Raw genomic sequence first — 14,876 nt, 5'->3', positions numbered from 1 at the left:
GTTGTCCTTATGTTAGTTAGGTTTAAGTAGTTCTAAGTTCTAGGGGACTTATTGTGGTGTCACCGCCAGACACCACACTTGCTAGGTGGTAGCTTAAGCCGGCCGCGGTGGTCTCGCGGTTCTAGGCGCGCAGTCCGGAACCGTGCGACTGCTACGGTCGCAGGTTCGAATCCTGCCTCGGGCATGGATGTGTGTGATGTCCTTAGGTTAGTTAGGTTTAAGTAGTTCTGAGTTCTAGGGGACTGATGACCACAGCAGTTGAGTCCCATAGTGCTCAGAGCCATTTGAACCATTTGGTAGCTTAAATCGGCCGCGGTCCATTAGTACATGTCGGACCCGCGTGTCGCCACTGTCAGGATCGCAGACCGAGCGCCACCACAAGGCAGGTCTCGAGAGACGTACTAGCACTCGCCCCAGTTGTACGACGACGTTGCTAGCGACTACACTGACGAAGCCTTTCTCTCATTTGCCGAGAGATAGAATAGCCTTCAGCTAAGTTAATGGCTACGACCTAGCAAGGCGCCATTTGTACCATTGCATGTATCTCAAGATAGTCTCACTTGTATCATCAAGAATGCTGTATACCAAAGGACGATATAAAAGTTAAGTGTTCTAGTAGCTACGTTCTTTTCTTTATCACATTCATTACGAATCCTGTTCCAGACTTCGCGCCAGTCGGCGTGTGTGTACGTGTGCCCTTTCGGCTACCCGTCTCTGTGGACTGGCTGCCTTGTCAGTCCACTACACTTATGACCTCAGCAGTTGAGTCCCATAGTGCTCAGAGCCATTTGAACCATTTTGAAATGTTTGAAAAAGTTATTTGTATCACCAGTTAGCTGTTCATTCAGTGTGTTCTGATTATCCACGCTATGTATCGTAATTTCCAGCTGTTCTAGTAGATCCAGCTTTTTGCCTTTGTCCTGTCTATGTAAAATAACGAGATCCTGATCTATTCCCAACATGGGGTGTCCTGTTTCCCAAATATGCGTGGCTACAGCTGACTTTTCGAAAATATTAAGCCGGAAAGCATCGCTATGTCGTTTGTAACGTACTTTAAAGGACCTACCAGTTTGGCCTACATAGCTTGCCTTGCACGTATTACACTGAATTTTATAGACCCCAGCTCTCTCATATTTATCGCTTTCCTGCTGTAAATTATTTCTTAGTTTAAACCGCAGCGTATTATTGGTCTGAAAAGCAGTATGAACTTTAAAAGGTTTGAAAATGTTAGCCACTTTTTGCGAAATATCACCGAAGTATGGTATTGTGACTCTCGTAATATTATTTGCGGTATTCTTCCTTGCATTCGCGCGCTGTTTCTGACGTATTAATTTATTGACAACGTTTTGGTGATATCCGTTAGCTATGGCTAGTTGTTTCACGATGTTCAGCTCAGTCATTCTGTCTTCTTCATTCATACGGACTCTAAAGGCTCTATCTATCAAAGATCTAAAAGCAGAAAGTTTCTGGCTATTAGGATGGAGGAATTATTTTGTATCACCACATCAGTTGTGGTTGGTTTCCTAAACATTTTAAAAACATGCCTACCATTTGGTTTCCTAATACTTAGGTCGAGAAATTGCAGAGAAAAATGGTGAACTGCAATTTCTCGACCTCGACTGACGCGAAATTTGAATAGGCATCAGCTTTCAGATATAGAAATACGCCTACCAACTTTCGTTCATGTCGCAGATCTCTTTCTTGGTGCTGCAATTTTTTTTTATCTGACTAGTTTGCACATGGAAGGAGTATATAGAGGGTCTATACAAGGGCGATGTACTTGAGGACAATATTATGAAAACGGAAGAGGATGCAGATGAAGATGAAATGGGAGATACGATACTGCCGGAAGAGTTTAACAGAGCACTGAAAGACCTGAGTCGAAACAAGATCCCGCGAGTAGACAACATTCCATTAGAACTACTGACGGCGTTGGGAGAGCCAGTCCTGACAATACTCTACCATCTGGTGAGCAAGATGTACGAGACAGGCGAAATACCCTCAGACTTCAAGCAGAATATAATAATTCCAATCCCAAAGAAAGCAGGTGTTGACAGATGTGAAAATTACCGAACTATCAGTTTAATAAGTCACAGCTGCAAAATACTAACGCGAATTATTTACAGACGAATGGAAAAACTGGTAGAAGCCGACCTCGGGGAAGATCAGTTTGGATTCCGAAGAAATACTGGAACACGTGAGGCAATACTGACCTTACGACTTATCTTAGAAGAAAGATTAAGGAAAGGCAAACCTACATTTCCAGCATTTGTAGACTTAGAGAAAGCTTTTGACAATGTTGACTGGAATACTCTCTTTCAAATTCTAAAGATGGCAGGGATAAAATACAGGGAGCGAAAGGCTATTTATAATTTGTACAGAAACCAGATGGCAGTTATAAGAGTCGAGGGGTATGAAATGGCAGCAGTGGTTGGGAAGGGAGTGAGACAGGTTTATAGCCTCTCCCCGATGTTATTCAATCTGTATATTGAGCAAGCAATAAAGGAAACAAAAGAAAATTTCGGAGTAGGTATTAAAATCCATGGAGAAGAAATAAAAACTTTGTGGTTCGCCGATGACATTGTAATTCTGTCGGCGACAGCAAAGGACTTGGAAGAGCAGTTGAACGGAATGGACAGTGTCTTGAAAGGAGGATATAAGATGAACATCAACAAAAGCAAAACGAGGATCATGGAATGCAGTCGAATTAAGTCGGGCGATTCTGAGGGAATTAGATTAGGAAATGAGACACTTAAAGTAGTAAAGGAGGTTTGCTATTTGGGGAGCAAAATAACTGATGATGGTCGAAGTAGAGAGGATATAAAATGTAGACTGGCAATGGCAAGGAAATCGTTTCTGAAGAAGAGAAATTTGTTAACATCGAGTATTGATTTAAGTGTCAGGAAGTCGTTTCTGAAAGTATTTGTATGGAGTGTAGCCATGTATGGAAGTGAAACATGGACGATAAACAGTTTGGACAAGAAGAGAATAGAAGCTTTCGAAATGTGGTGCTAAATGAGGAGGTATTGAATGGAATAGGGGAGAAGAGGAGTTTGTGGCACAACTTGACAAGAAGAAGGGACCGGTTGGTAGGACATGTTCTGAGGCATCAAGGGATCACCAGTTTAGCATTGGAGGGCAGCGTGGAGGGTAAAAATCGTAGAGGGAGACCAAGAGATGAATACACTAAACAGATTCAGAAGGATGTAGGTTGCATTAGGTACTGGGAGATGAAGAAGCTTGCACAGGATAGAGTGGCACGGAGAGCTGCATCAAACCAGTCTCAGGACTGAAGACCACAACAACAACAACAGTTTGCACGTAGCGATCGAGAAAATATGAACAACTCGCACGTGGTTTTTGAAGGCCACATTTAATATTGCGGGTTGCATAAAACGACATCCGTAGAGGAATCGGAATCATTCTGCATAAACAGCAATAAAATCGTTGTTCCGTGTCAGCTCCCGCTGACGTCTCGTGTAACAACCGTGTAAATGATACGTCCAGTGCGTAGGTCGTAACAAATAACAGAAGTGGAGTTGTAAACACGGCAGAGTAAACACGAGTCAGGAGTGCTGTCAAGGCGCCGCCGCCTCTGTTACCGCAGGCGTACAAAAGTAGCAGTGCGCGAGGACGGCCGGCAGGATGTTGGAGGTGGGAGGGGAGCTTCCGCAGCGCGTGGCGAGGCGAGGCGAGCGTTGAACTGATAGCGAGACATCGGCCGTGACGCGGGCTGGCGGGCAGCCACGACTGGCTGGCCGAGCCGAGCAGAGGCGAGCTGACTCAGGCCACCTGCTACTCACTTGTCACAGCGGAAGCTCAGCAGCCGCCGACAGACCGACAGCTCTCTCTGCACCACTCGAGACCGTCTCCTGCCTTGGCGTCCAACGTAGTTGATACACGTGCGTTCCTTCGCATGATTGTATTATACGGGGTGCTCGAAAAGTCTCTCCGCAGATTGTTAGCCGCGCGTGCCGTATGCCGCAGTGAATATACCGAAATGAGACTCACTGAAATGCAAGTTATTAATTTATTGAATACTCATTTTTACTTACAAATTTTCACATTACATGTTGAAAGCATCCCCCCCCCCCTCCCTGTTGTTGAATACACAATTCAATTCGTGTAATCATCACTTTTCGTAGTGAAATGGAGATGTGTTCCTTGGCCAGCACTCCCAAGAGAATGGTGTAATGGTGTTACTCATAGAGTGTGCAATATGGAAGTGACAAATTGCTACCAATCACATAGAGGAGGCTTTAAGTTGCAGACAGACACAAAGAAAATGGATACTAGAAATAAGTTTTCAGACAAACTCCTTCCTCAGAAGTAGAACTCTCACACAACAATAACAAAACTCGCACGTCCATAGCAACTGTCTCTGGACACTAAGGCCCAACAGCTAAACATCTTTCGTGCTTTTGACGATATCTTAAGTATGGGAAGCACTTATGTTTCTCATCAGATAAGTATCCTACAAATCTAATTATTAGAAATGGCAATGTTGATCTACACCAAGTTACAAAAAAAGCACTATAGTGGTGACAACTCGTGTCATTAACAGAAGCTTTGTGTCATGGGGATGTATTATGTATTATATTTAGACGTTATGTCTAAATGATTTCTCCATGCATAAGTAGCTGGGAGGATGAGCACCATTGTCTTAGAGTTTCTTTTATTGACACAATTTTACATTCATCGCCTCCTGCCACTCATGATCATATTGGTACAAAACATAATCTCAGTGACAACATCAGTGCGTGCAGTTGCATAGCATACTGAGTGTCATTGTGTAACCTACTTGCCTACGTGGGTGAAAACCCACTGCTTGTTTCCACAGATTCTCTCATCACCAATAACATCAGCAAGCAGAGACATTGAAACGCGAATTGTATGCGCTGTTGCACCATCTTGTTGAAAATAACCGTTCAGTATTTTCACTTAACACAAGTTCTCTTATGAATGGGTACAGAATGTCACTGCAGTACCGTTGTGCGTTAATTGTTTCGTTGAAAAACCAGGAAGGCGAAAAATCATAAGGCACGCGCGGCTAACCATCGTACGGCACTGCGGAGAGACTTTTTGAACACCCCGTATATTAACTGGTAACAACGTTTGACGTAGGTACTATAACAGTTTGTTTTACATACATCAGTGCAGTATCATTTTTCACCGATTGTTCTCATATTTTAAGCTCAAACAAGGTGAGGCCATTTTGTTTTAATGTGCTAGTGTAGTACAATTACATTTAAAAGTAATGCAACACAATTCTTTTCCTCGGCCAGTTTCAGTTGAAAAAAGTGCTGAATTTGTTGTAGGACATCAAGGAATATTCTCGCGCAAGCCCCTGTCGTTTCATGAAGATCCGACACGTGGAGACTCTATTACGTAGCCTTCAAAATGGCATCTGTAATGGAAGTAGGTTCCAGGCAGAGAGCTGTCATTGAGTTTGTTTTGATGGAAAATCAGAGCGTCGCGGATGTCGTCACCGCAACAGTCCGACCCCCCGCTTGGCAGCCTTCCGCGCATAGCAATGTTGGAACATGCGGACACTCGCATCACAATCATGCAACTCGCTGTTCAACTGGAGGTCGCTGTCGCTAATGCTGACACACCTCTCCACCTGCTGGGGTACTAAATGGTGGGTGCCCTCAGAGTTTCTCGCCGCAACACAGATGATCAGCCCGCATCTCGTGGTCGTGCGGTAGCGTTCTCGCTTCCCACGCCCGGGTTCCCGGGTTCGATTCCCGGCGGGGTCAGGGATTTTCTCTGCCTCGTGATGGCTGGGTGTTGTGTGCTGTCCTTAGGTTAGTTAGGTTTAAGTAGTTCTAAGTTCTAGGGGACTTATGACCACAGCAGTTGAGTCCCATGGTGCTCAGAGCCATTTGAACAGATGATCATAAACAGCAACGAAGGACCATCAGCAGAACTGTTGCACGGAACGAGGCTGATCGTGACAATTTTTTGTCTGACACCGTCACTGGCGATGGAACATGGGTTCACCACTTCTAACAGGAAACAAAATGGCAACCATGGAGTGGCGTCACAGCACCTCTCCTCTGAAGAAACCCCCTCAGCCAGTAAAGTCATGGCGACGGACTTCTGGGACCCTGAAGGGCTATTCTGTTTGATCTGGTCACTCACGATGCAACGATCAACTCTGAAGTGCACTGTGATATCCTCAGGAAATTAAAGAAACGACTTCAACGTGTCTGTAGGCACAAAAATGCAAACGTTCTTCTCCTTCTCCAGGACAGTGCAAGTCCTCAGGCAAGTCTGCACATCCGAGAGCAGCTCACAAAACTTCATTGGACTGTTCTTCCTCATCCATCGTACAGCCCAGATCTCGCACTTTCCGCCTGGTGGTTGATTTGGGGGGAGGGGATCAAACAGCGAGGTCATGGGTCCCGTAGGATTAGGAAAGGATGGGGAAGAAAGTCGGCCGTACGCTTTCAAAGGAACCACGCACCTTCCGACTTCCGTCTGCTTGGCGCAGTAAAGGCTGCACTCGACAGAGCAGTATGGGGAGGTTATTGATGCAGCAAGATGTTGACTCTGACGTCGGCAAGTAATGTCGTACCATGTAGGCATACAGCCCCCCCCCCCCCCCTCTCCAGTACGGTGGCGTGAGCCCATCCTATTGAAAGGAGATTTTGTTGAAAAAGACGGTTTTGTAGCCAAAAAAGTGGGGAATTATATCCTGAATTTAAAAATAAACTTTCAGAAAATATGTTTTGCGTTACTCATTGAATGCCTCTAGTATTAGTGTTTTGGTATGACTCGACCCAGTGCCGTTCCATTGGGTTCAGGTCGGGTCTCTGTACAGGGCAGTCAATTTCAGGAATGTTAAGGTCCACAAACCATTGTCTGATAGATGCTGCTTTATGACAGGGTGCATATGTTATGTGGTAGTTCATACCCAAACTGTCACGCAGTCTGTTTTATAATGTAACATGCACATCTCAATATACAATATAGCCGATTCTTTTACGATTCGTGGTAACTGCAGACACTACTGCCAAAGACTGCACAGCTTATTATTTCTTCTTCTGCTTCCCTTTCATTACGTTGACGCAGACCTGTTATTTTCTGCAGCATTGGGAACCTTCTTTAGCTGGCTCGGGATATGGAAATTAACTTAGAAAGCCCAGGGCGTCATAAATTTTTTCACCACTGAAAGCGGCTCCTAAGCAGGTATAGCACAGGGAATTCACATGATCTCACGGGAAGCTTCCTTTCCCTACAAGTCACCAGGGATGAAAGTCATATCATGTTAGGGATGTGCTAAACATCTCAACTTGAAACGTCCCCTTCGAAAAATTATGAATGACAGTGCTGGAAAAACTCTTACGTTATTTGATTTTCAAACAGCTGAGCAAAATTCAACGTACTCAAACAGTTTTCTCTTTACTTATTCTGATCATCACTAACTGACACACAATATTTTTAGCGCAACGCAGTCTGACTTTCAACAATCCCTACAAAAGAATGGCTCTGACTAACAATAACCTATTCCTTTCATGAAACACTTACCTCACGTACTGCAATACAGCGAGCGCCAGTACTGCCAGTTAAATAAAAGATTCTAACTACTGAAGGCACTAACTACTGATAGGCATAGTTAGCAAATGAAAGATTTTGATAGAGAACAAACAATGTATTTACCTCAATAGTGTTCAAAAGCCATAATATATATATATATATATATATATATATATATATATATATAAATTCTTGACATCTATTTTGACACATTTCCTCTTTCTGGCGGACACACGTCCAGATCGTCCGCTTATAGTAACTTCTCAAAACTCTCTCCACATCCACCACTGCTGGCGGCTCACCTGCAACTGCCCATATTCACATCCAACTGCCCACCACTACACAAGCGAATATACCAACAATAGGTCCAACCAGCCACAGACTGCACACAGCGCAGTCAGCTATTTTCATACAGAGCACTACGTGGCGTTACCAACATAAAAACCTAAACAGCCTACTTACAAACTGACACCTCCCATATTGACATGCTGATACAAACAACCTCATCTGCAAACTGCTCCTCTACTATATGCGGTAAAGGATGATGTGAAATGTGTTCATATCCTGCCGCATTTAGCGCTAAGTGGAAGAAGGAAGCCACACCCTAACCATGGAAACAACCCCCCATAACGTAACACCACCTCCTCTCCACGCCACCCTGGAACTACACACTATGACAGACAACGTTCTCCAGGCATTCGCCAAACCCAGACCCTACCATCGAACTGCCACAGGGTACAGCGTGATATGACTTACGTGGTTTTTTTACAACCACCCCTCCGCAATTCCCGACGCTCCCTGTCTGGTCTTGGTTTAGCTATGGTTTTTCCTTTGCATTTGCACTTTGTAGTCACAACGCAACAATCCGTGAGAGGGAGAAAGTATCCTAGGATATTTAGCAGAGATGATGATGCAACGGAGAGAAGAAGTTTGTAGGAAGTGAATAAAGGTGCAAAAGTTTCCAAATACAATTTAAGAATACTATATTTTTCAATAACTGAACCTTACTTGGAGAGGCCTGTTACAGTGGCTTTTTATCCATCAATGATTAGTCTACCACCCTAGCAACCTCCAGTTCCTGCGTGCTTGCTTTTACAATCAGAAACGAGTGCTCGATGATACAGTCAAATACTTGAATCAAGGGATGAGTGCGAGACCGCACTCGTTCTCTCCTATAAAACAGAAAACGACAAACTATTCCTGGTTGCAACTTATGCAACTAGACAAGGAAGCTACTGTAAGGCAGCACTTGTTCCTCCGTATATTCTGTCACAAATAAATACTATCATTCTTTGCTATTTCTATAGACGAACTCTTTACTAACAGGTAGGAAACTCAATGTAAGAACTGTGGCTGGATGGTTATCTAAAAATCAGTGCCTACTCGAATGATTAGAGTCTTCTAATAGTTTACTGCTGCATCATCTAACTTTGCATTGATGGTTCCCAACGACTCAACTGCTCCCTGTTGATGACTGCGGCTCCGACTATGCAACTCACTCACTAATTCTCTCATTACTTAAGTCATTTGCTACTGCTTAAACTGCTTTCGACTGCGGTTTATGTATCGCTTTTTCAGGGTCTTAGATGAGTTTCCCCTGCCAGTGTTGCTTTCCCCTATTTCCACTTAAGGTCGCTTTAATGACGGAAATCTTTCCAGAAGCTTCTCGGCCCTCTTTAAACAGTCTAGAAACACCCCACCTAGGCCACCACTTCTCTGTTTTCGCCTAGGTCAGCTGGCCGTGGTTATTTGCGCTGTTTACAGCATGTTTTCGTTCTGGCAGAGGCCGTCACTGTGGTGGCGTGCTACTTTCGCCTGGGGCGTGCTAACTGTTGCGCTTGCTTGTTCTACATCTTGCTCGCTCCAGCGGCATGCCTGTGCATTCCTAATTAATAAAGTTTCCACTCCTTTCATAGTGTTCATGATACTTCTTATACAAATAACATTTGACCTCTTATATTAATAAACTTTTATAGCCACGACAGTTGGAGGACAATTTCCACACAAGCAACGTATCATTTGGTGCTCTATTTCCCCTCTTCCACCATGCACTTTCACCCGTGTCATATGAATGTGTAAGTAGGCTGTTTAGGTTTTTTTATTGGTAACGCCACCTCTGTATGAAAATCACTGGCTGTGCTGTGTGCAGTCTGTGGCTGCTTTGCATTGTTGTAATACTCGCCATTGTAGTGTTAGGCAGCTGGCTGTGAACAGCGCGTAGCGTTGCACAGTTGGAGGTGAGCCGCCAGCAGTGGTGGATGTGGGAAGAGAGATGGCGGAGTTGTGAAATTTGTCATGAACTGCTCTATCTATCTCTCTCTCTCTCTCTCTCTCTCTATTGCAGTAGTGGGAGTAACCAAGATTTTTGTGAGGTAAGTGATTTTTGAAAAGTACAGGTTAATGTTAGTCAGGGCCCATTCTTTTGTAGGGATTATTGAAAGTCAGATTGCGTTGCGCTAACAAAATATTGTGTGTCAGGATAAGCACAATCTTGTATAAATTTTTTAAAGGGGACGTTTCATATGTCGACCCTTAGCCGAGGATACCTCACTGGAATCTTCTGATTTTTTCCTTGTACTTTGTGTAATTAGTGTAGATTTTGTTTATTGCTAGCGCGTAATTGTAGAGAGAATCTCCTTTGTAGTTGCAGTCTTTCATTGTTGTACAGTAAAATAGGTGTGGCACGCATGTAGATTTGCACCAAGTATTTCGCTCCTGCAATTAACTAGATATTATTTTCAGTGTTATGTTAATGTGTTCTCTTATTTTTGCTCTTCAAATTGTGCTTTTCTGTGTTGTCGTGTGAAATACTGTGACAGTAATGGCGTGTGAAAAACGTAATACTAGGCTCCAAAGTAAACTGAGAAATGACAGTGAAGACGAAAGCAGTGTGTTAGCGCAGCAGAGTAATGAATTAACTAATGTTCAAAGTAGTAATTTGGTAATTGTGCATAGGGAAATGGAGCGGGCGGCAAACAATGGCATGGACAGTGAAATAATTAGTGAAGATGGAAGCATTATCGATCGATCGGTCGGCAACACCTCGCCTCAGGAATCGGGAATGACAGAACACAATATTGCAAATACTGTAGATTCAGGTTTTGCGTCCTCACCCTTTTCTCAAATAAGTCAAGACACATTTTCTGCTTTTCAGACTGCGAATATTGTCGGTTCAAATGCATTGCCGAATAGCACTGAGGAACATGTTTCAGACACCATGCATTGTTATTACAATTAATGCAACAAATGGGACAAAAGCTTCAAAAGTTAGACACAATGGAACAAAATCAGAGACAAACACAGCAAAAGCTTCAAAAGTTAGACACAATGGAACAAAATCTTCAAAAGTTAGACACAATGGAACTAAATCAGAGAAAAACACAGCAACAGCTTCAAAAGTTAGACTCATTGGAGCAAACTCTTGAACAAACACGTGAGGATTTAACTACTGAGTTACATCACATTGAATCGAAATGTCAAAAAGTCTGTAACGACGTAAAAACCCAAATTTGTGAGCATTTCCAACCTATTTTTTCGCGTCATGAAAATGCACTACAGAATCACGAAGCACCCATAAAAGAACTGCAAACTATTGTTCATGAAAATCATGAGACCTTGCAAGCTAAATTTGACTCAGTTGCATCTACCGATTCGGTTACGCAACTTGCAGAAACTCAGGAAAACTTAAAGGACACAGTAGATACTCTGAAACTTGGTTCCGTAGCACAACAATACGTTACAGCACAGTACTTTCTTCATCATGGCAATAAGCGTAATAACTAAGATATCTATACTCAAAGCATTTCACTTTTGTTTATCATGAGGTAAGTACATTGACTTCTGCAGAACTTAGCTTTCGGAGGACGATAATTACGACACTTCCACAGAATTATCTTACAGCAAGACGCACAGTTTAGCGCTACAGTACACGTATTTGAGTGATTAATCTTGTACTTAAAACATTTATTTTTAAAGATTTTTGAATTACAAAGAACGTTTTCCGTGATGCATTTCATTCCATTGCTGTAATCTGTAACACCTGAGGGCATAATTACATTAATCCTCAGGGGGGTACACGCCTACTTTGTGTACCATGTGTTTGGCAAGCACAAGGAGCCCTAGCTAATATGGTATTTGCTTATACAACTTTACACTTCGGTACCATATTTCTCCAACACAGAATTACACAGCTATCTGATCATTTAACTGAGAGAGACAAACATTTTTTTTACTACATCAGAGACTCATGCTTACGCAATTACACAGTTGGATAACTTCACACTTATGAAATTGTATTTTGTCTGTACTTTGTGAACTGTTCATAATTTTTCGGAACCATTGTGATGCTATGAGAGCTTTGAATGATGTATCTGGTGTGGGATCATGATTTTTAAAGTACGTTTGAGGTAGATGACACTACTGAAATGAGCAGAGAATTTTTTTTAGGTTTTGACATTATTGCAGAAAACTACGACGTTTTTGAGATTTGACTGAGGTGTTATGATGTTAATTTTACAACGACGATGTGTATTATGCTGCTGAGGTATGTTTATGATCAATAAGCTGATGCTATATGAGTTATTTGATTATGCTACGTCTTTTATGATGAAATATTGAAGAAGTGTCGACGAATAAGGTAAGGAATAATGAGTAGTGGTTAAGGGACTCAGGTTTGTGAAAAAGTTTGTTGGAAACCAAGAATCGTACTTTAAGAGTTATGAAATGTGTGTATATGCGTGAATGTATCACAATGCTGGCGAAAATTTTTTGGACGCTGTTATATTTACAGGATTTTGTTTCTACACATTTGTAACGCAAATTCTTGACCTGTGAAATTTTTTATATGAGACTGTCACTGTAGCGGAAACTGGTGTCGTAAATATTTCGGTAAGAAAGCTAAGTGACCTTGATGTAATGCGTTGTGGCGCCCAGCTGGGCCAGCCGCCTGGAGAAAAAGCCATTAGGTGGAGAAAAAAAGAGGCCATTAACCTCGCTTCTGACATTCCTTTGTAGAAAGCATCGCAAATACGACACGCTCATTACTTGGAAACATATCGTACTTTCTGATATTTACTGAAATGCCTAATGAAATGACAAGAAATAGTTTGTCTACACACATGATTATGACTACTGTCTTTCTAGATGAGATATTTTTCTACTAACTTATGAAATGCCATATGGCTAATGAATGATATTTCATGCCGTCCTTTGTACATATTCTCTCATTTTCTTTAATATCTAGTTTCTAGCTGCACTGCAGCATTGGTTAAAATAAAATTTAATATATGTACTAATATAGTTATTTTATGCCTACAGATCGAGTCAATAAGAAATTTATGATCTACTTCCAAGAAAACGAGGGCACATAAATAGACATTTCCCTTCACAGGAATTGCATAAATAATTTCTTTACGATTTAGTAACTTATCTGCTAGTGTAAGTTCTCGTGATGCATCACTCTAGTGTTAAGATGTGACATAGGTATTAGACATGGCCATTTTTAGTGTACTACTTTTTCTGCTTGAGCTATGTCATGTTTAGGTATAAGATATTTTATTTTCTGCTTCTGCTTGCCAGGCATAGTACTATTAAATTTCACTTTGCATTACTCTGTTAATCTAGTTATGCTACTGATTTATTTTTCTTGTTTGCTGCTCGTTGCCTTATATTAGTTGTAATATTGCAATTGCTTTGCCTATTTAAATTTTTTGTCATTGATGTTTGTGTTAATTGTTTTGTGCTGCTGCATTGCCTCGTCCCTTAGTTTAGCATCTGAGCTCAGTAGATTTAAGTTAGCTTAAGAGGGGGTAGACTATATAAGAACCTAACTATGGAGAATAGGGGAAGAATGCTTTGAAAGTTATATGAAAACGATTTGGGCCAAAATGAGTATTGTACAATGACCTATATTTATTTTGAAAGAAATATGGTTAGAATACAGAATAGAGGTACAGATAGGACTTTTTGGGAATAATGATGAACGAAGGGAGATCTCCAAGAACAAAAAAGGTTTTGTTCGCAAAATACTGCAGTACCAAAAGTTACACTGAAAATGAACCCTGTCCTTTCCATTGTGTTATCCCCCTATGTGTTTGTGTACCCTTGGGTATTTGTTTTCTTCCTGTCTCTGTGTACTGTTTCATAGAACTTTTTTCTCTTCTAATACTAAGTTACATTCACTATGATGAGGAATACTGTTATCCTCAAATACAATTGGCATTAATAATATGTTATTTACTTTGTAAAGATGTTTAGACATTATTTATTCTGTTTTGTGTTAATGCTCACGTGTGAAGTTGATGTTTCGAAAGTTATTCTGATCTTTTATGTATGTACTCATGTCATAATTCCTGTAACACTGATGTATATGTATATTTCTATTCTTTTGTAAAGCCTGTATTACTACAAATTTATCTGTATCGTTACGTTCTTTAATGATGTATTTTGTACCTTTGTTATTGTATTCTCATGTTATAATATTGTAATTGACACCAGTTCATCAAATTAAGTAACACATTTCTGTTGGTCATAGTATTTGCATAATATGTGAAAAAAAAGAGGACTGTTAGTGTTTACACGTGTGTTAATAATTCAGCAAGGGACTGGATAACAGCATCGCTGGTTCTAAGGACAATTCCAAAAACTTTGTGAGTGCACAAGTGGTGGTTTATGGACTTGCTATATTGTCTGCAAGACTCTTTAATGGTGATTGTGCACCTGCACAGTCACAACAGATGGCTGCTGGCGATTTCAACAAGGACTACAGTGGGTCTACACCTTTGCTGACTCACCAATACCATTATTTCTACAAGGACTGCAGTGGGTCTGCACATCTGGTGGTCCACCAATACTGTAATCTCTACCAGGACTGCAATGGGTCTGCTCTGTGATGACCTACCAAACGATATTCTTCAAAACTTCGATTGACTCCGCTGTGGGTTTGCTCTGTTGTGGCCCATTACCTGTCAGCATGTCAAGAGTCAGCACTGTCTTTCCGTTGGAAGGACAACACTACTTCTTCAAGACTGCATGGAAATCCACTACTTCTGTGTGCAATTTCTTTTACTAATGAGACTTTGTGAAAAAAAACTGTAATTACTATTACGATGAATGATCAGGACTATCTTTATGGACTGTGAGAAAATTTTAGCTTTTGACCAATATTGTATCAATAAGTGTGTGCATTTGAAATACTTTGTTATTGTAATTACGATTATGAAAAATTTTAACAAATATGTACTGCCCAGTGCCCAAACCAATTTGTAAAATTTTTTGTGGGGAGCATGGGGGCTATGTAAGTAGGCTGTTTAGGTTTTTTTATTGGTAACGCCACC

Source organism: Schistocerca nitens, chromosome 2 (genome assembly GCF_023898315.1).
Source record: "Schistocerca nitens isolate TAMUIC-IGC-003100 chromosome 2, iqSchNite1.1, whole genome shotgun sequence".
Classification (NCBI taxonomy): Eukaryota; Metazoa; Arthropoda; class Insecta; order Orthoptera; family Acrididae; genus Schistocerca; species Schistocerca nitens.
The sequence above is the reverse complement of the archived record's forward strand: the minus strand, read 5'-3'. Positions refer to the sequence as shown.